This window comes from Erpetoichthys calabaricus, chromosome 17 (assembly GCF_900747795.2).
Source record: "Erpetoichthys calabaricus chromosome 17, fErpCal1.3, whole genome shotgun sequence".
Classification (NCBI taxonomy): Eukaryota; Metazoa; Chordata; class Cladistia; order Polypteriformes; family Polypteridae; genus Erpetoichthys; species Erpetoichthys calabaricus.
The window spans coordinates 13,456,190-13,474,450 of NC_041410.2; the positions used below are offsets into that span (position 1 = coordinate 13,456,190).

At 41.4% G+C, this 18,261-nt stretch overlaps 1 protein-coding gene across 5 annotated transcripts in view; it reads right to left on the bottom strand.

Annotated features, from left to right (window-relative positions):
• The window catches only part of sema6dl (sema domain, transmembrane domain (TM), and cytoplasmic domain, (semaphorin) 6D, like), a 480,425-nt gene that overhangs the window by 438,818 nt on the left and 23,346 nt on the right, over positions 1–18,261 (bottom strand). For all 5 annotated transcript variants that reach the window (XM_051920673.1, XM_051920672.1, XM_051920671.1 and 2 more), the window contains exon 2: positions 16,796–17,015. The gene's annotated coding sequence lies outside the window, so the exon portion shown is untranslated. The remainder of the gene's footprint in view (positions 1–16,795; positions 17,016–18,261) is intronic.

Here is an 18,261-nt window from a genome sequence, read left to right on the forward strand (position 1 = left end):
GACAAGACAATCAGCAGCAGTGCCCCCTTGGGTCCTGGCGTGGGAGTGCTTACTTCTGACAAGTCCTGGAGATGATGATTTGTGACAACATGCAGTGCCCAAAAGCTGGAGAGAGCCTTAACTTCTGTTATGGCCGGAGCTGAGACACGCATTACATGGCACTGTTATGGTGTCTTATTGATATTATAATTTAAGTTATTGGCCTACTGGTGGTCAGCCATTCCCTCAAAGTCCAGGTGATCATCAAGGCCCTGTCCAACACAAATTGATGCCAGTTCCGTGCAGACAGATACACAGCAAACATCTGTGAAAGACCAGCAGGGCACGTCCTCTGTGACAGCGCATACAAGCAGCTTCATTTCCGCCAAGAGCAGGGCTGCTTTTAATGGAATTCAGCATCATTACAATAACAAACTGTCATCCGGCTCCACACTGGCTTATGAAGCACCCGTCACATTTTATTATTTTTTTTTTTTATATATTACATAAACCCGTGCTTAGATGATGGCATGTGTTTAATTTGTTCATATGCTGTAACAACTCTGTTAAGGCTGTTTAAAAATTTACATTCCACCTCTAAAATTGTAGTACGTGTACCCTTACAAAAGTGAAACACATAAAAAGTATATTTTAAAGAAATACTGTATATTACTCCCTATATGAATATATTTAAAAATTTGTTAAAGTACTTCAAAGATAAATATATTACAATATTTTTCAGAATACTGAACTGTATTGTAAATTATTGGTATTTTTGTATATTGCAATATATTTTACATAACACAAAAATATATATTTTGAACATATAAAACTATGAATAATATACTGTAGAAAATATTTTAGAAAACTACTAGAATATATTTTAAATATAAATGCTAGTTATAATATTCACCATTTTTTGCCACTTATTTGGATCCGGGGGCCCTGGTGCCCCTTTTCCCGCCACCTCCTCCAACTCCTACAGAGGATACCAAGATGTTGAATATCATTATTATTAGATATAATCTCTCCAGCATGTCTTGGGTATGCCCCAAGGTCTCCCCCTGGTTTAACAGGCCTGAAACACCAGCAGGGAGGTATCCAGGAGGTACCTTCACCAGATGCCCGAGCCACCTCGACTGGCTCCTTTCAATGCAAAGGCTTTGAGCTGCTCTCAAATGTCTGTGCTCCTCACCCTGTCTCTAAGGCTGAGCCCAAACATCCTGCCACTTGTCTCCACTGTGATCTAGTCCTCTCGGTCGCAACCCACCGCTTGTGACCACATGGTGACGGTAGGAATGTAGATCAATTAGTAGTACCTTGACAGTTTCCGCATGACTGTGGGCCCAGTTCTGACCCACCTGTTAATCTCCCATTCCCGTCTTCACTGACTCGTGAACAGGATCCTTAGATACCGTATATACACATGTATAAGTCAGGTCTTGAAACCTGAAAAATCGATCATAAAAGACCCCGACTTGTACGCCTGTTTTTTTTTACATCTTCTTGCCTCCTCCAATCTCACATCAGTTTCTCAGACACATCAAATTGTGTTGCAGCAGCGCAGTTGGTCACGTAGGCACAATACATAGAAATAAAAGGCTGTGTGCTCCGTGGTTATTCTCTCAGGTGGGCATCAGCATATCGTAATCTCTTGGACCAATAGTGTGAGTTTTTCGCATTCGACTTATATGGCCGACATAATAAAATACTGGAAATTATACAGTAAGATCAAGCCCTGACTTATTTGCAGGAGAACTTATCCACAAGTATATATTTATTTCAAGATACCTATCATTTTTGTATAATGCAGTATATTTAAAAAAATATATAAATCTGGCATGAATAAATCATCCATTAGATATCCCCTAGGTGTTTCAGATACTGAGACATGGCCTGAACCAAACTGTACTTTGACACAAAAAGAAATGACAAGTCTATTACCACCCAAGTCTTGCATCCGGACACATACTTGAGTATATTGCAAGTCTTATACACAATATGTTTGGAACTTTTTTGTTGCAATATATTAAGGCAAATATATGTTTCCATAAATTTCAGATATCTTAAAATAAATATATATGCTGCATTATACTGAAAGACTAGCCGTCCCCCACGGTGCCGTCCACTTAATAGTGAAACAGGACAGCGAGGTGGGCCCTGCCCGGCTCCCCACTCCTGACGTCACGCTTTCCCCTCCCCTCAGCCCACAGCCTCTGTCTCGGATTAACGCGAATATATCACTCCTGCAAGCGGACTATGATTCTTAGTGCGATGAGAGAAGTCACATAATCAACCGGAATGTTCCAGCAAATTACAGAAAAAAAAACGATCTAAATCCATTAAGTTGTTCTCTCATTCAATAGCTAAACGGAGGTAAGGAACGACCCGAGGCTGGCGCATAAGTGAGGAGGTCCGCTGCGTGTCTCTCGGATTTGCGCAAATAAATTGGTACTGCAAGCAAACTATGATACTTGGCTCGATGAGAGAAGTCGCAAAATCAACCGGAATGTTCAAGCAAATTACAGAAAAAACCCCAATCTAAATCCGTTAAGTAGTTCTCTCATGAAAAGTGGACAGACAGACAGACATTGGATTTTATATGTATAGACAGATGTCCATAGATTGTTTTGGGTATATTATATTTCATTTTCATAAGGATGGACATCACAAAGGACGTCATCATGTTTGTTTAAAGTGTGAAGAACTAAAACTCTGTTAAAACTTCTGCAACAGCAGAAATAAAAAAAATCTAATTTATAAAGCCAAAATAATACAGCATGTAACAGATATCTATTTAAACGACAGTCTGCCATACCACCAAGCTAAGCACATTCAGCCCTGGCCAGTACTTGGATGGGAGACCATTTTGGAAAAGCTTGTGTTGCTGCTTGAAAAAGTGATGGCTAGACCACCAGGAGGCGCTAACTCTGTGGTCTGTGTGTGGATCCTAAAGCCCCAGTGCAGAGATGGAGACACAGTGCTATGAAAATGGTACCGTCCTTCAGATGAGATGCAAAGCCGAGGTCCTGACTCTCTGTGGTCATTAAAGATCTCTGAGCATCTTTCGTAAAGCGGCGGGTGTATCCTGAAATCCTGGTTAAACTGCCCACCATCATCCCCGGTCTCTAAATGACTGTCTCTCACCACCTAATAGCTTATGAGTGGTGAGCGGACTGACACCAAAATTGCTACTGTTGCATCATCCAGATGGGTGCTACACATTGGTAGTGGTTGAAGTGGCTCTCCACTGTCTATATAAAGTGCTTTGAGTATTGAGAAAAGTATTATTATTATTACAGTAATCCCTCACTATATCGCGCTTCGACTTTCACAGCTTCACTCTATCGCGGATTTTATATGTAAGCATATTTAAATATATATCGCTGATTTTTTGCTGGTTCGCAGATTTCTGCGGACAATGGGTCTTTTAATTTCTGGTACATGCTTCTTCATTTGGTTTGCCCAGTTGATTTCATACAAGGGACACTACTGGCAGATGGCTGAGAAGCTACCCAACCATAGCGCGTTATTACCTATTAAATAAAACTCCTCAAATATATTGTGAGCACGGGGGCTGTTCGCACCCCTAGACGATACGGACACTCATCTAAAAATGCTGAAAGATTATCTTCACGTTGCTCCCTTTCTTGCAGCTGGGTTGTCAAGCTATATGTATCCTGCATGGTGCTTCGCATACTTAAAAGCTCAAACGGCACGTATTGATTTTTAATTGTTTGTTTTTCTCTGTCTCTCTCTCTCTCATTCTCTCTGACATTCTCTGCTCCTGACGGAGGGGGTGTGAGCAGAGGGGCTGTTCGCACCACTAGACGATATGGACGCTCCTCTAAAAAAATGCTGAAAGGCTACCTTTACATTGCTCCCTTCCTACCAGCTGCGTTGTCCAGCGGTGCTTTGCATACTTAAAAGCCCAAACAGCCCTATTGATTTCTGATTGTTTGCTTTTATCTCTCTCTGACATTCTCTGCTCCTGACGCGCACTCCTTTGAAGGGGAAGATATGTTTGCATTCTTTTAATTGTGAGACGGAACTGTCATCTCTGTCTTGTTATGGAGCACAGTTTAAACTTTTGAAAGAGACACAAATGTTTGTTTGCAGTGTTTGAATAACGTTCCTGTCTCTCTACAACCTCCTGTGTTTCTGTGCAAATCTGTGACCCAAGCATGACAATATAAAAATAACCATATAAACATATGGTTTCTACTTCGCGGATTTTCACCTTTCGCGGGGGGTTCTGGAACGCAACCCCCGCGATCGAGGAGGGATTACTGTATACTAATAGCAGATCAGCTGGAACAAGCTCCATATAAAGGCTTGTCCATTAGACTACAAGTTCTCTTGTGATAGACCACTTGGATCCACACAATAAACTATGACTAGAGTGGAAGATGAAATGGTCTCTCTGCTCCACAAGGCTGGCAACACCACAAGGATGAGGTGTCCTGGTTTCTCTAGTGCCTTTAATACCAACCACCCAGTCATCTCTGTTAAGGGGTCAGCTCAGAGATATGCAGATGGATGAGTCAATGGTGTCATGGAGAATGGACTATCTGCCCAGAAAAGCACAGTAATGGAAGGCTGAAGAAACTGACTCTGATTTAAATGAGAGCAACCCTGGAGCACGACAAGGAACAGTCCTGTCAACCTATACGGTTCATCCAGTACACCTCAGACTCTAAATATGTTGACAAGGAGGATGAGACAGAGGAGATGAGTCAGATGGAGAATGTTGAGAACTGTCTGCAACTCAGCATCAGCAAAATCACACAGTGAATTCTGAGGTGTGTACAAACATGTGATCTGCTCAAGTTCCAGTTAATGCCTCCAAACTCATCAGACGGCGCTTCATCCTACAACAGGATAATGATCCCAAACTTACTGTTAAAGCAACAGAGCAGTTTTTCAAAGCTGAAAAAATCTTGAATGGCCAAGTCGGTCACCCGATTTAAATCCAATTACTGTATATAGTCGTGTCGTATATTTCTCCCGCGGATAAGTCGGGGCTTGATTTTACTGTATAATTTCCGGTATTTTATAATGCCGGTCGTATAAGTCGAATGTGGAAAACTCGCGCAATTGGTCCAAGAGATTACGATATGCTAACGCCTACCTGAGAGAGTAACCACGGAGCACACAGCCTTTTATTTCTATGTGGGTGCGGCAATGCGCTGTATCAGCGTGAGCTCCTAACCTCTCGCTCTCTCTCTATTGTGCCTACGTGACCACACAGTGATACCCAAACTATTCCGAAGCGTCGTTTGCACCAATTTGTGTTTTTTGTATCTCACACCCTCATACACCTTTATCGTAAGAGCATCCCTTATCTATGATGGAGCATTCAATCAGAAGAAAATATAAAGCTGGTTTAAAATTAAAAGTCATTGAAGTGGTGAAAGAAATTGGTAACTGCGCTGCTGCAACAAAATTCGATGTGTCTGAGAAACTGATGTGAGATCAGAGGAGGCAAGAAGATGTAAAAAAAAAAAAAAAATTAAGTGTCGCATTTTTGAACGGGCGTGCAACTCGGGTCTGATTTTATGATCGATTTTTTGGGTTTCAAGACCCGACTTATACACGAGTACATACGGTAAACATGCCTTTTATATGCTGAAGAGAACATTTAAGGGGACAAGCCCCTGAAACAAGCAGGAGCTGAAGATGTTAATTGGTCTTGAAGACTCATTAGCACCACCACCAGCTCGTTCACCTTGCCGATGTTGAGTTGCAGATGCTTCTCCCTGCACCACAAGACAAAGTCTTTCACAACCTTGCTGTACTCCAGTTCATCTCCGTTATCAATGCAGCCTACGATGGAAGAGTCATCTGAAAATGTCTGTAGGTGGCAAGCGCTGGAATTGTGCTTTGGAATAATAATAATAATAATAATTCGGAAGTCTATTGTGTAGAAGGGTAAACAGGAAGGGAGATAGGACAGATCCCGGAGGTGCTACAGTATTACACATTACCTCCCTGCGCCTCACAAACTGCTGTCTGTTGGTCAGGTAGTCCAGGATCCATGAGGTTGTGGGGGCATCAAGATGCAAAGCTTTGGGCTTTTTCCTCTGTCGATAAGGCAGAATGGAGTTAAAGGCACTGGAAAAGTCAAAGAACATGATCCTGACTGTGGTGCCAGCTTTGTCCAGGAGGGAGTTGGCTCTGTGGAGTTTGAAGATTAGAGCATCCTCCACACCTGGATGTGTCTGAAAGGCAAACTCCCGAGGACCCAGATGTTCTGAAAGTAGGGGTTGGAGCCACTGTAGGGCCAGCCTCTCAGAGGTCTTCATGAAATACACTTATTTTATTATACATTGTCACACAAGTGCATTTGTGGACCTCCTCACCGACTCAATCAAGCTATGTTATAACCCACCAGGCTGAGAGGGGGCGCCGTCACTAACATTCTCTTCTCCTTCTCACCCCGCAGCTCAGAGAAACCATCCTTGCCCCCCGCCCCTTTTGGGGCTCACACTATAAAGTAGCCCGGCTGCCTGGAAGGAGTCATCATTCACTCATTAGAGTGAACCACAGGACGGTCTCCCAAGAGCGACCCCACGGTTCACTACAGAGCCGAGAGCTTGTCTGTTGAATTTCACAAGAGGCTCATTACTTTTCTTTTCTTCCTGCTGCCATTAATTTTTTTTTTTGACTTGTTTTCGACCCTGTTGGGTGTCCCAAATTTTCGATGTGGCCTGCCTGTCATTCCATAGCTGGCTAATACACGCTACCTTTTCTTCTGTGTGTGTTCTTTTAGAGAACTCTAAAGCACAGTTTGGGAAGGGGGTAGGTGGTCACATTAACCATTGCCTTTCCCTCAGTCTTTTTTCTTGTTTTTCCCCCACCATCTTTCTCCACATTGAACAAGAGGAAAAAAAAATGATCTGTTGTTGTACGTGACTCCCGATTTAGAGGTCGAGTAGGCTTCCCTCAGTCATTCCAAGGAAAATAACAAAGTCTGCTGTTTGGAATATCTTGATTGCTCAGTGAACTAACAACACGACAATGAAAAGGCAAGCCGGGGTAACCTCGGGCGATGTGTGTGTAAATGGCAAAATGCAATCATCTGTTTCTGCGCTAAACACTGCCAAACACTGAACGCCTTTGTTCATTTATCCGCTCTGAGCCGTGAGCAACACGTTTAAAAATGTTACCGATGTTCTGTGGTGTTGATCTCCTAAAATGTGACAAATCTTTATAAACTTTGGGATTAGAGATTTACTCGGTGCCATTTCTGCTGTAATGTTAATGTCGACTTGCAGGCTTCTCTTTTCCCACCTGTTCACATTTACATTTACTCGTGTGGCAGGCACTTTCATCCAAAGTAGCACACAAAAGGTTACCTGTCATTCCACGTCCTTCTGTCTGGATAGATGGATGCCACCTCACTGGCCATCTCAGGTTGGTTCGTAAGATCAGGAGGGCTAAAGTGACTTGACCTGCTTGGCTTTGAGATTTAATTGCACTTGAACAATTCTGTAAAGTCTGCAGTTGGCGGCAATTTGGTGTCATCTGTCATTCGTCTGTCCGAGGTCAGGCTTATCCAGCTTATAGTGCATTCAGAAGGTCTTCTGACCGTGTTGGTGATTTCATTTTAAATGGACATATCTGCCACTTCTGCCCATCTATCTACACTCAATAACTCACCATGGCAAAGTGGCCACATGTTTTCAGAATGGTTTACAAATTCATTAAAAATTCAAAACTGAAATATTCAGACCCTTTGCATTTGGACCCGAGTCCAAATTATACTCGGGTCCATACTGTTTGCATTAATTCTCCTTGAGACATGTCCAGAACTTGATTGCAGTCCACCTGTGGTCAACTAAATTAAATGGACATTGTTTAGAAAGGCACCTGTGTACCCACAATTCACACTGCATGTTAGAACCAAAATCAAGTCATAAAGTCCAAGAAACTCTGTGTAGACCATTGTGATCAGGGCAAGGGGATAAAACTGTTTATAAGGCTTGGAGTGGCCTGAAGAATTGCACTTTGGGTAAGAATGAATATACTTTAGGACTGCCTTTGAAATATTTATTGATTTTTCAATTCATTTTTATAGAACCATTTTTTATTGGGTAAGCACTGCATATCACACCGATTTGAAGATAAAATGTCACAAACGCATTAGTTATCCATTTATTCTCTGAACCCGCTGTCTGCATTATAGGTTCACGCTGACTCATTCCGACTGGCACAAGCCAGGACTGCACACCAGTGGTACACTCACCCACACTGGGCATAGCTAAAGTCACAGTGTAATTCATGCCGGAAAGCTTTCCAATCCGAGCATTAGGAGAAAAACACAAACAGAAATGAGCAGGCTAGAGAGTAAACTGTGGACCAGGGAGATGAGAGACAGCAGGGACCACCATTCAAATACTAGCTATCTTATAATCATCCATTTGGATCTGAAAGTTCCAAATTCTGGTAAGGTAAACATTTCAGTCCTCTATAATTTATATTCCACCTCCAAAGCACTAACAATAGGTTGGCATTTTTCTTTTATGACTTGTGTCATGCAGGCACGTTGGAGGACCCCCTCACAGGCTCAGTCAGGGTATGAAATAACAAGACAAGAGAAGAGGGAGGGCACTGAAGCTAACCCGGTCATCTCCTTCTTATCCCAAAGTACAGAGAAAAAACCTGGTGAAGGCATTTAGCCCGCTTCTTCCAGTCTGACTGGCCATGAAACCCCTGGTGTCCCAGAAAGAGGTATCACTACTGGCGAGAGCAACCTGCTAGAGCTTACTACTTATTTTTAATTTTCCTACTGAAGGGATGCATACCAACAACTGTTAATTTTTGTGATAGATAGATAGATAGATAGATAGATAGATAGATAGATAGATAGATAGATAGATAGATAGATAGATAGATAGATAGATAGATAGATAGATAGATAGATAGATAGATATTAATTTTAGCATAGTCGGCAGGATAAGTTAGATAAATAGATAGGATCAAGTACAGTACCACATAAAAGATGCCATGTTTCCTAACACTCGATTCATTGTTTTCATGAATTCCTTATCATGTTTCATTCTGCTCAGCTACAGCCTGAATTGAGCTTTAAGTATTTCATGCATTACAATCTGTAATATTTTATTATCGTGCTAAGCCTTTTAAGGCACCTCAATTTTGATGAAATGTGTTCTTTCTAAATCTCTCCATCAGTTTCACACACATGCCACCTCTGAGTGTAACAAGCCTTTTCAGACATTGATGGGCAGATTCAGTAATGGGTAGTTTCATTTTTCCTTTTTTTAACGTACATAATAAGTGAGAAAGCAGGGCTCGCGTAAAGCCATCAGGGTTCCCATTATGCACAAGGGTGAAAGACAACTTTAAAATCGTGTTGATGTTTGAGAGTTTTCCAAAAGAAGTTTGCCGCCCCTTCTCTCATTTTTCTAACCATCTGCAGCTCATTGTAACTGATTATTAAATGTCTGCCCTCACTTCTTGGGTTAATCTTAAATGCCCTGCTTGCTACTGTAGCACAGCAGAATCATGCAACTGGTCCATAAAATGTTGTTGTGTGGTGGCGTTTTGTGTTTTAAAGAAAATGTTCTTGTTATTTTTTTGTGGGTGAAGAAGGAATCAGTGAAATGAAGAATCAAGAGTTTCTGGATTCAATGCTAGCAGCTTCTCAAGTTTACCGTTTTGAGTAGAAAGCTGCTGTTATTGTTAATATTATACAATAAAAACATACATTTGATTTACATCTGTAACAACCGCTGTAAATTTATAGTGCTTGTCAAAGTTAGCGTTCACGCTTGCCCCGATCTGACACTGCTGTTTTCAAATAAAGACGCGCTGTAACAGAGGTGAACTCAGATCGGAGAAAACAGAAGCCCTCCCCGCAAGAAATGTCGACTCACATATAAGAACAACGCAGCTGCACCAGGCGTAAAGGCGAAAGTCCGGCGTCATCCTGCCAATCACCTGTCCTTCAAAGAAACAGCACGGTTTACAGAGCTCGCCAATGCTACACCATCCAGATCTAAACACTAGCGTGGTGTATGTGCCCAAAAAAAAGTCTAACTGCATTCTCGTACCATTGCTCGCGTACTAAAGTGTCAGCAGGTATTTTTTGTGGCATTACTCGTGAAATTTGTGAGCATGCCCTTGACGATCAAACAGAGGAAGCTCAACAGTTCACTTATGACTTTATGCTGTAGGAAGATAAGTAAATAAATCAGCTCACATGTTATTTATTTGGATCAAATAAAGACACGCTATAGCTATTTATCTATCGCCTTAGCTGTTTTTATATATATTGTATAATAACAGTTATAAAGACACTGTTCATGTTAATTGCAGTCTCAATTGTTAAAAAATAATATTTTAAAAGGAGCATCCCACATGAAAATACAACGATCTGACTGACTGACAGTGCATACCACTTTATATGGTTAAAAAGAAAAAAAAATAACACTTTCTTTCCAGCGGGGAATCGAACTCAGGTCTCTAAGGCACGACAGGCCTGCTTTGCACTGATTGGCTGAGCAGTCTGTGTCAACTATCCACGACTTAGTATGTATCGTGTTCATGATTTAGAGAAAATAAAAGTGAAAAAAAAAAACGGAAACTTTTACGGAAACTAGTCCTATAAATGTACACCGTGTGTTACAGACCCAAACCAAGTGTGTGTGTGTACTGTATAATATTAACAATAAGAGCAGCTCAATACTGAAAACAGCAAATATAGCAGTGAGTTGGGATCGAACCAGGGACTCTTGATTACAAGTCAGCAAATCTTACCACTACTCTACAGAAACTGTTGTTTTTTCTTTAACCTTTTGTGAAAGTGTTTACTTGATCTTTGGACTTCAGGCTTAATATATTATATAGTTTATGCCTACATTTTGTCATCCACATTACTAACCGAGAATGGTAAACCGGATGGCATGGACGCAGGTACACGGCGATGGGACCATGAGACGTACTGCGCAGGCGCGTACAGCTCAACTAACGGAAATAGCAAATAAAACAAATGTGCTGCTTGGGATTGTACAAACCGCTGAACGCTTTACACCAAATTCAAACACAATACAGCTCAACTAACACACGGCCCCAGAGAACGGCCACAGAACAAACAAACACAACAGGATTCGGCGCCCCGCCCAAAGTCAAACCGGAGAGAGTACGGATGCCGCAAACGTCCACACTACACAGCATAGTGAAACCCGAGATGGTACGGAGAGCGCAGGCGTCACCGCCATATTGTGAGTGGCACTACTGCGGAGTGAAGTCAGGAATAATGTGCTGCTCAGCCACACAGAAAAGAGGATTCTGCACTGCACCCCAGATTCAAACGTAAGACACTACGGGGTCCGCAAAGGTCCACAAAGAGTACGGAATATATAAGAGCACACCCATCAAAAAAAAATCAATCGTGTAAAAGCACATAGTGCACACAAATCATGTGCTCTCAGCGCATATAAAGCGTATAAGGACAATACAGAGAATAGAGACCCAAAGGCATTGGAGAGAAAAAAAGGCAGATAAGAGATTATGAAAGCGGTGGAATTCGAAAGGCTCAAATAAACGATGGCGCGATACACATGCAGACAAAGGTACAGAATATGAAAACAGTAAAATACGAAAGTATTGTAGCGTCCCAGCCAGGTTGAGGGCTTTTTGGTTTTAAGTGACTGTTAAGTCCGATTTAGGGAAGGCGGAGTACAGCACGGAGGACTGATAGCGGGGTATTGATTTGATGCGGTAAGGTGGGGTGTTGGAGAGGGTGCTAGAAAGTTGTGTTTGGGGTGAGAAAGTCAGCAATTGTTCAAGTGAAACTGTTGTGACACTTTATCATGTCAGTCGAATACTCATTCGTAGATAAGGGATGCTCTTACGATAAATGTGTATGAGGGTGTGAGATGCAAAAAACACAAATCAGTGTAAAAGTCACTTCAGAATATTTTGGGTATTACTGTGTGGTCACGTGGCACAATAGAGAGAGAGAGAGAGAGAGAGAGAGAGAGAGACAGAGCGAGAGGTTAGGAGAACACACTGATACAGCGCACTGCTGCACCCACATAGAAAAAAACAGGCCCTGTGCTCTGCGGTTACTCTCTCAGGTGGGCGTTAGCATATCATAATCTCTTGGACCAATAGCATGAGTTTTCCGTACTCAACTTATACGACCGACATTATAAAATACCAGAAATTATACTGTAAAATCAAGTCCCGACTTATCCCTTGAGTATAAACCGTAATTATTTATTGCTGAATATGATCTTTCTGATCATAAAATTGGTCATTATGATAGCAATTGATGAGAAGAATTCATAATTAATTGCAGAATTACAGTATTGGAGGGTTCCTCTACAGTGTCTGTTTCTCTTGCACGATATAGCTCAAAAACTAATCAGCATATCATCATCTCATAACAGGCTTAAGTTTTTCAGTTTGGTATTTTTCCATCCAGCCATTTTAGCTGTAGACCGTCCTCAAGAAACTGTGACACAGACACACAGAGACAGATACAAACAAACACCCATCATCGAGATATCAATGTTTTCGGTATCAGAGGACCCTGAAACATCGAGATCTGTCAAAAACCGGAGATCGAAATTTTTGACGAATCTAAAGCTTGTGCTCCTCCCTCATAGACGACAGTTTAGTTAGATGCTCAGAATAACTGCATTAGAGGTCCAAATGTTAGAAGAATTAATTTATATAATATAATGTAATAGAATCCATGCACAACAAAATTGGACATATACAGTATAAACAAAAAAACTGTGTGTATGGAGCAGTCTGCTCTGTTCACACTCAACCACAGCCACTAGATGGCGCGTGTGTGCACTTTTAAACTTTTTCTGACCTCGCATGCACCTCACTTCACACTACGAAAGACCCGTATGCAGCAAACGCCGCCGTGCAACAACGTCATTGTGCTAATGACACAGATGAAGAGACGCAACATCAAAACGAAGCCAACACCGCAGCTCACAACAACATGTAAGTGAAATAACTCTGTAATGGAGGGCAAGACTTAATGTTTTCACTAAAAACATTGTCTAATCTGGAGGTATTTTCTGGAGACAAAGATTATTAGGACTCATATGCCAGCGATACAGCTAGGATATGGTATCGCCAGCGTCTTCTTACAAAAGAAGCAAGCAGAGGTGGGTTCACGTCCTCTGCACTGGGTCATTCTTAAGAGTCAGCCGATGCCTCTCCAAGTTCACAAATAGAGGAAAACTGCTAGGGAGTCGTTGGGTTGTTTTTTGTCCCAAAGACAATTTACAATAATATACATCACCCCCTCAAATACAACCAGTGACAAGGCCAGATTAAGACTCCCACAGGCCCCTGGGTGATTTAGCTCCTTAACAGAGAGTACATCTTACGTTTAACAAGGTATGGGATTTCATTATTGTTTGGAGAGACAAGAGCAAACTGGACCTGACCATGATAGGAAAAAAGAAGGCCAAGGCCCATATGGACAACTGCATGAGAGGAGAAGATCTTCAAAGTGTGAAGTGTGAGAAAAAGATACCTTACTGTTCCTCAACTGGCTTCTATTTTAAGTACACCCCAAATCCCAGTGTTCCCTAAAACTGAGCAAAGACAATTGTGGCATGCTGGCCTCAGAGGCAGAGTTTCAAAGAAAAAAAGAACATACATGAAACAAGCAAATAAAAAGAAAAGGTTAAAATGGGCCAAAGAACACAGACATTGGACGGAAGGTGACTGGAAAAAGCATAACATGGTCAGAATCCTGGAGTCACTGGGATTTGGTGTGTATTTAAGGAAGAAGCCTACTGAGGACCTGTAAGGCATTTGCTTCATACACTACACCCTCTGATGTCCTTCTCCTCTTTTGCAGTTGTCTGTCGGGACCTTCCTCTATTCTGATCAGATTCACTTTGCAGTCTTCTCTTAAGACAGTAATGGATACCTTTGCATGAAATCTTCAGTTTCAAGGCAATCTGTTACAAGGAATAACCTTTGTTCTTCAAAAAGTGACAACAGACCGATACGTTTCTTGTGAAAGCCGTTCCATTTTGGCCATTTTGTACCCAGAACTGAACCTTAGGAACGCCAGGATCTTTCAGCCCAAGTGATGCAATGGTGCTAATGCATTTATGCAGGTTTCCCTAATAAGCAATTAGTATTAACACGACTAATTAAGGATAAGCTAAGGGAGTCAAACACTAAGGACACCGAAGGAATGGCAAATAAAAATGGGGCTCTGCAGCCATATGTGAATAATAAATTAAAAATCAATCACTTCAAGCAGTAACAGCCATTAGTGACACTAGGAATGCCTTGGCTGTATTTTTAAATCAAGTTAATGGTATCAATTATTAAAGGCATCAATTTCAATCACAAACATAAACATCTAGATTTGGCAATTTCTAGGTGCTTTTAAACGTTTAAATGGTAGAGTACCCCAGCACCTGCAGGTAAGAATGTCACTGTGACAATGACGACACTCGAAACACCGTTATATCAATACACCATTAGTACAGTAACTGAAAGATGTTGTTTCTTACTCCTCTTTCATTTTGGCTCCCAAACTATGACTACATGGATGCCACTGTCAAATATTAACAACATTAGAAGAATCTGAATGAGCTCATCAGTCCTGTCCCCTTAATTCTTCTAAAATAACATCAAGTCAAGTTTTGAAGGACATCACACTACTTGGTCGCTTATTCCAAGTGTTGTCTGTGGTTCTTTGTGTGAAAATAAACATCCTAATGTTTGTGTGAAATTTCCCCTTAACAAGTTTCCAATTGTGTCCCCGTGTTTTTGATGAACTCATTTTAATGTGTCAGTCTTGATCCACTGGACTAATTCCCTTCATAATTTTAAACACTTCAATCATGTCACCTCTTAATCTTCTTTTTCTTAAACTGTAAAGACTCAGCTCTTTTAATCTTTCCTCATCACTCATCCCCTGTAGCCCTGAATCAGCCTCGTCACTCTTCTCTGGACTTTCTCTTGTGCTGTTATGTCCTTTTTGTAGCCCTGAGACCCAAACTGCACCCAGGGCTCCAGATGAGGCCTCACCAGTGTGTTATAAAGCTTGAGAAGAACCTCCTGTGACTTGAACTCCACACATCAAGGCGCTATATAACCTGACAGAATGTTAGCCTTCTTAATGGCTTTTGAACACTGTCAGGAAGTCAATAGCTTAGAGTCCACTACGACTCCTAAATTCTTCTCATAAAGTATAATTTCGATTTTCAGATTGTTAATTCCAGCCTTACATTTTTACTTCCTATGTATAATTTTTTACATATATATATATATATATATATATATATATATATATATATCTGCCACAAATCAGCCCAAGTCTGTATGCTGCGCAAGTCCCTCTGTGATGATACAATGGATTCTCAATTATCTGCCAATCCACCTATCTTGGTATCATCTGCAAATTTCACTGGCTTGTTACTCGTATTCCTGTCTAAAACATCTTTATATATAATATGCTAGCGTGGCTGTTCGTTTGTCTGTCCAGGATTTTAGGAATCACCTGTAACTCACAAACCGTTTGCACTATTGACCTGAAATTTGGTACACATATACTACGTGATGTCTACTATCCGCTTTCGGAGTGATGATTGACCTCCAAGGTTATTCCTGTTTTTAATTTTATTGTGGAATCAACTGTCGGCAGCTGCCAACAGGGCGGCTCATGTGTACGGGCGCCGTTCTCATCCCTACCACCTTCGCCATCACTTCCTCTACCTCTTCATATCTTAAATCATTCTTGAGGCAGATTGAAGACGTAAGTGCCAGCTTAAGTGAAAAATTAAGGAAAACGTACTAATTAATTGCAACACAAACACTGCCTTAATCAGTTTTAATGCAAAAAGATGCTGACAAAAGAAGAGAAGAAGCGGGCCGCTAGAGTGGAAAAAAGAAGAGCTGCTCAGGAAACAGCAAGCGCAAAAACCTCTGAGCAAACAAATGATAAACGTACAGAGAAAGAGGATGAAAACTAGGAATGCTCACGTCAAGTGAATTCACTGCACGTTATCGTGCAGTACGCCGGTTACTGGTTTATATATATTTAAAAGTAGCAGCGGCCCCAGCACTGACCCCTGCTGGACTCCACTCTTAACATCACCCAATTCTGATGAGGTTCCTCACACAATCACCCTCTGCCTCCTGTGTCTGAGCCAGTTCTGCACATATCTACACACCACACCCTGAACTGCCACTGCTTTTAGCATGATGCCCACCCTCTCACGTGGCACCTCATCCAATGCTTCCTGAATGCCAGCACAATAAAACAATGTGGGGAATGACTTTTGTTATGGCGTCTGCATCTTGTTACCCTGTAATGGATGGATGGATGGGTGATCTTCAACAATCAAGCAACTGCATACTGATAAATCAATTATAGATGTCAGAGCCAAATTAAATTGATGGATAAAGACCAAAATAATATCAAAGGTTCAGAAAATAAATAGAAGGATGAATGGATGGCTGGATAGGGTGGCAGAGAAAAACTTCATAACCCATCAAGTTCAGTGTGTGACTTTAATGCATCATCTGCCCGCATCGACTACAACCTGGCAACTGACAATATCACGTACAATTCAGAGACCATCCAATAACTGTGAGATAAACAAATAGGCAAACATGAACAAATATAATAGAAAATCAAAACTGAATTGAAAAAGACAGATGATGGCAGCCAACCACGCATAAACATATGAATGCACACTGAAAATCTGGAAGAAGTGCCACTGGAATCAATCCAACGTCTATATTACAAGTCAACACTGGAATAGATGTGACTGATTTAAACAGGACTTACTGGGCCAGAAAGAATGGAGCCAGCGAGCTGGCACATCCACCGCCAATGTGCTGGAGTAGAAAACAATCAATGGATTTCCAGCCAAAGTAAAGGGTCCAAGAATCCAGGAGCAATCACAACAGCAATCGAGGAACATCGGAGGAGTTTAACGACAAAGCCGACTCTTCATTGGGGCTAAATAATTTGCTTCTCTTGATTAGTAAAACACCAGACAGTGTGCCTGTAATGAAGAAAATATGCAGAGTGAATTAATATACAGAATGCTGTCCACAGGACCTCAGCCACATATAACAGATAGTCAAAAGAGAATCAAGGGCCACTGTGCTGACTGGGTGATATTAGACAAAGGAGAATAAGATCAGGAGACGAGCGAAACCCAAAGGTCAAAAACAAACCAAGAGATCAAGAAATCCCTCAGGCCATCAAATAAACAAAGCAGGCCAAATGCGGACCCCGGGCTCCTGTGACTTTGTTTATAATGCCCAGCAGTTAGAGGCGGATGGGTGGTACCTGAGCTAATATGCAACGGCGTAATTTTTAGTTTGACTATTGTCACACACGTGCGAATAGGAGGCAGCTGAAGTGCCTGAGTAACTAATAAAACATCTGACCAGGGGGAGGCGGAGGCGGAGTGCGCTGACGGTCTTTCTCAGTTCCTCAGACCTTTCCCGGGAAATCCTACAAGGTTCCGGTGCCTCAGAAGACATCACTTCCGGCACCGGGCCCTTTGCTGACATCACTTCCGTCACCAGGCCCTTTGCCGACGCCACTTCCGGTCCAGACGACATCACTTCTGATTCCGGTCCTTTTGATGACATCACTTCCTATACAGGCCTTTAAAGCCTCCATCTTTGTCTCTTGTGATCAATTCTGTTTTGGACTCTGTTCTATGCACATTGTGCTACTTATTTCGACTTTTGCAGCCAGGAAAAACAATATACGGGTGGCTGCCCCAAATCTTTATGATGTCTTGGACTCTTTCTTGTCACACTGTTCAAATTCTTTTTGCTAACGATCCAAATCCGATATGAGAATGTCCAAATATCGACCCTGAATGTGCCCTGCATGTACAAAATGAACAAAAAACGAACGAGACAGACATACAGTGCCTTCACTTTTTGCACATTTTGTTATGTTGCAGCCTTGTGCTAAATTTATTAAAATTCTTTTTTTCCCCTCATCAAGCAACCCTCAATACCCTGGAATGACAAAGTGAAAACAGGATTTTAGACATTTTTGCATCTTTATTAAAAAAAAATCACGAGTGGTCTCCTCTCGACTTTCTCATATATTCAGATATGGGGATGGATATTTCAGGAGTAAACCACAATAATTATATTTTTAAATTATGTACATAAAAGAACCATCAACAACAAATCAAATCAAATGAATAATATATTGAACAATTAAATTATTATAAAAGTAAAGTTGAATAAATCAGACTCTACAGCTGCATGAATAAAAAG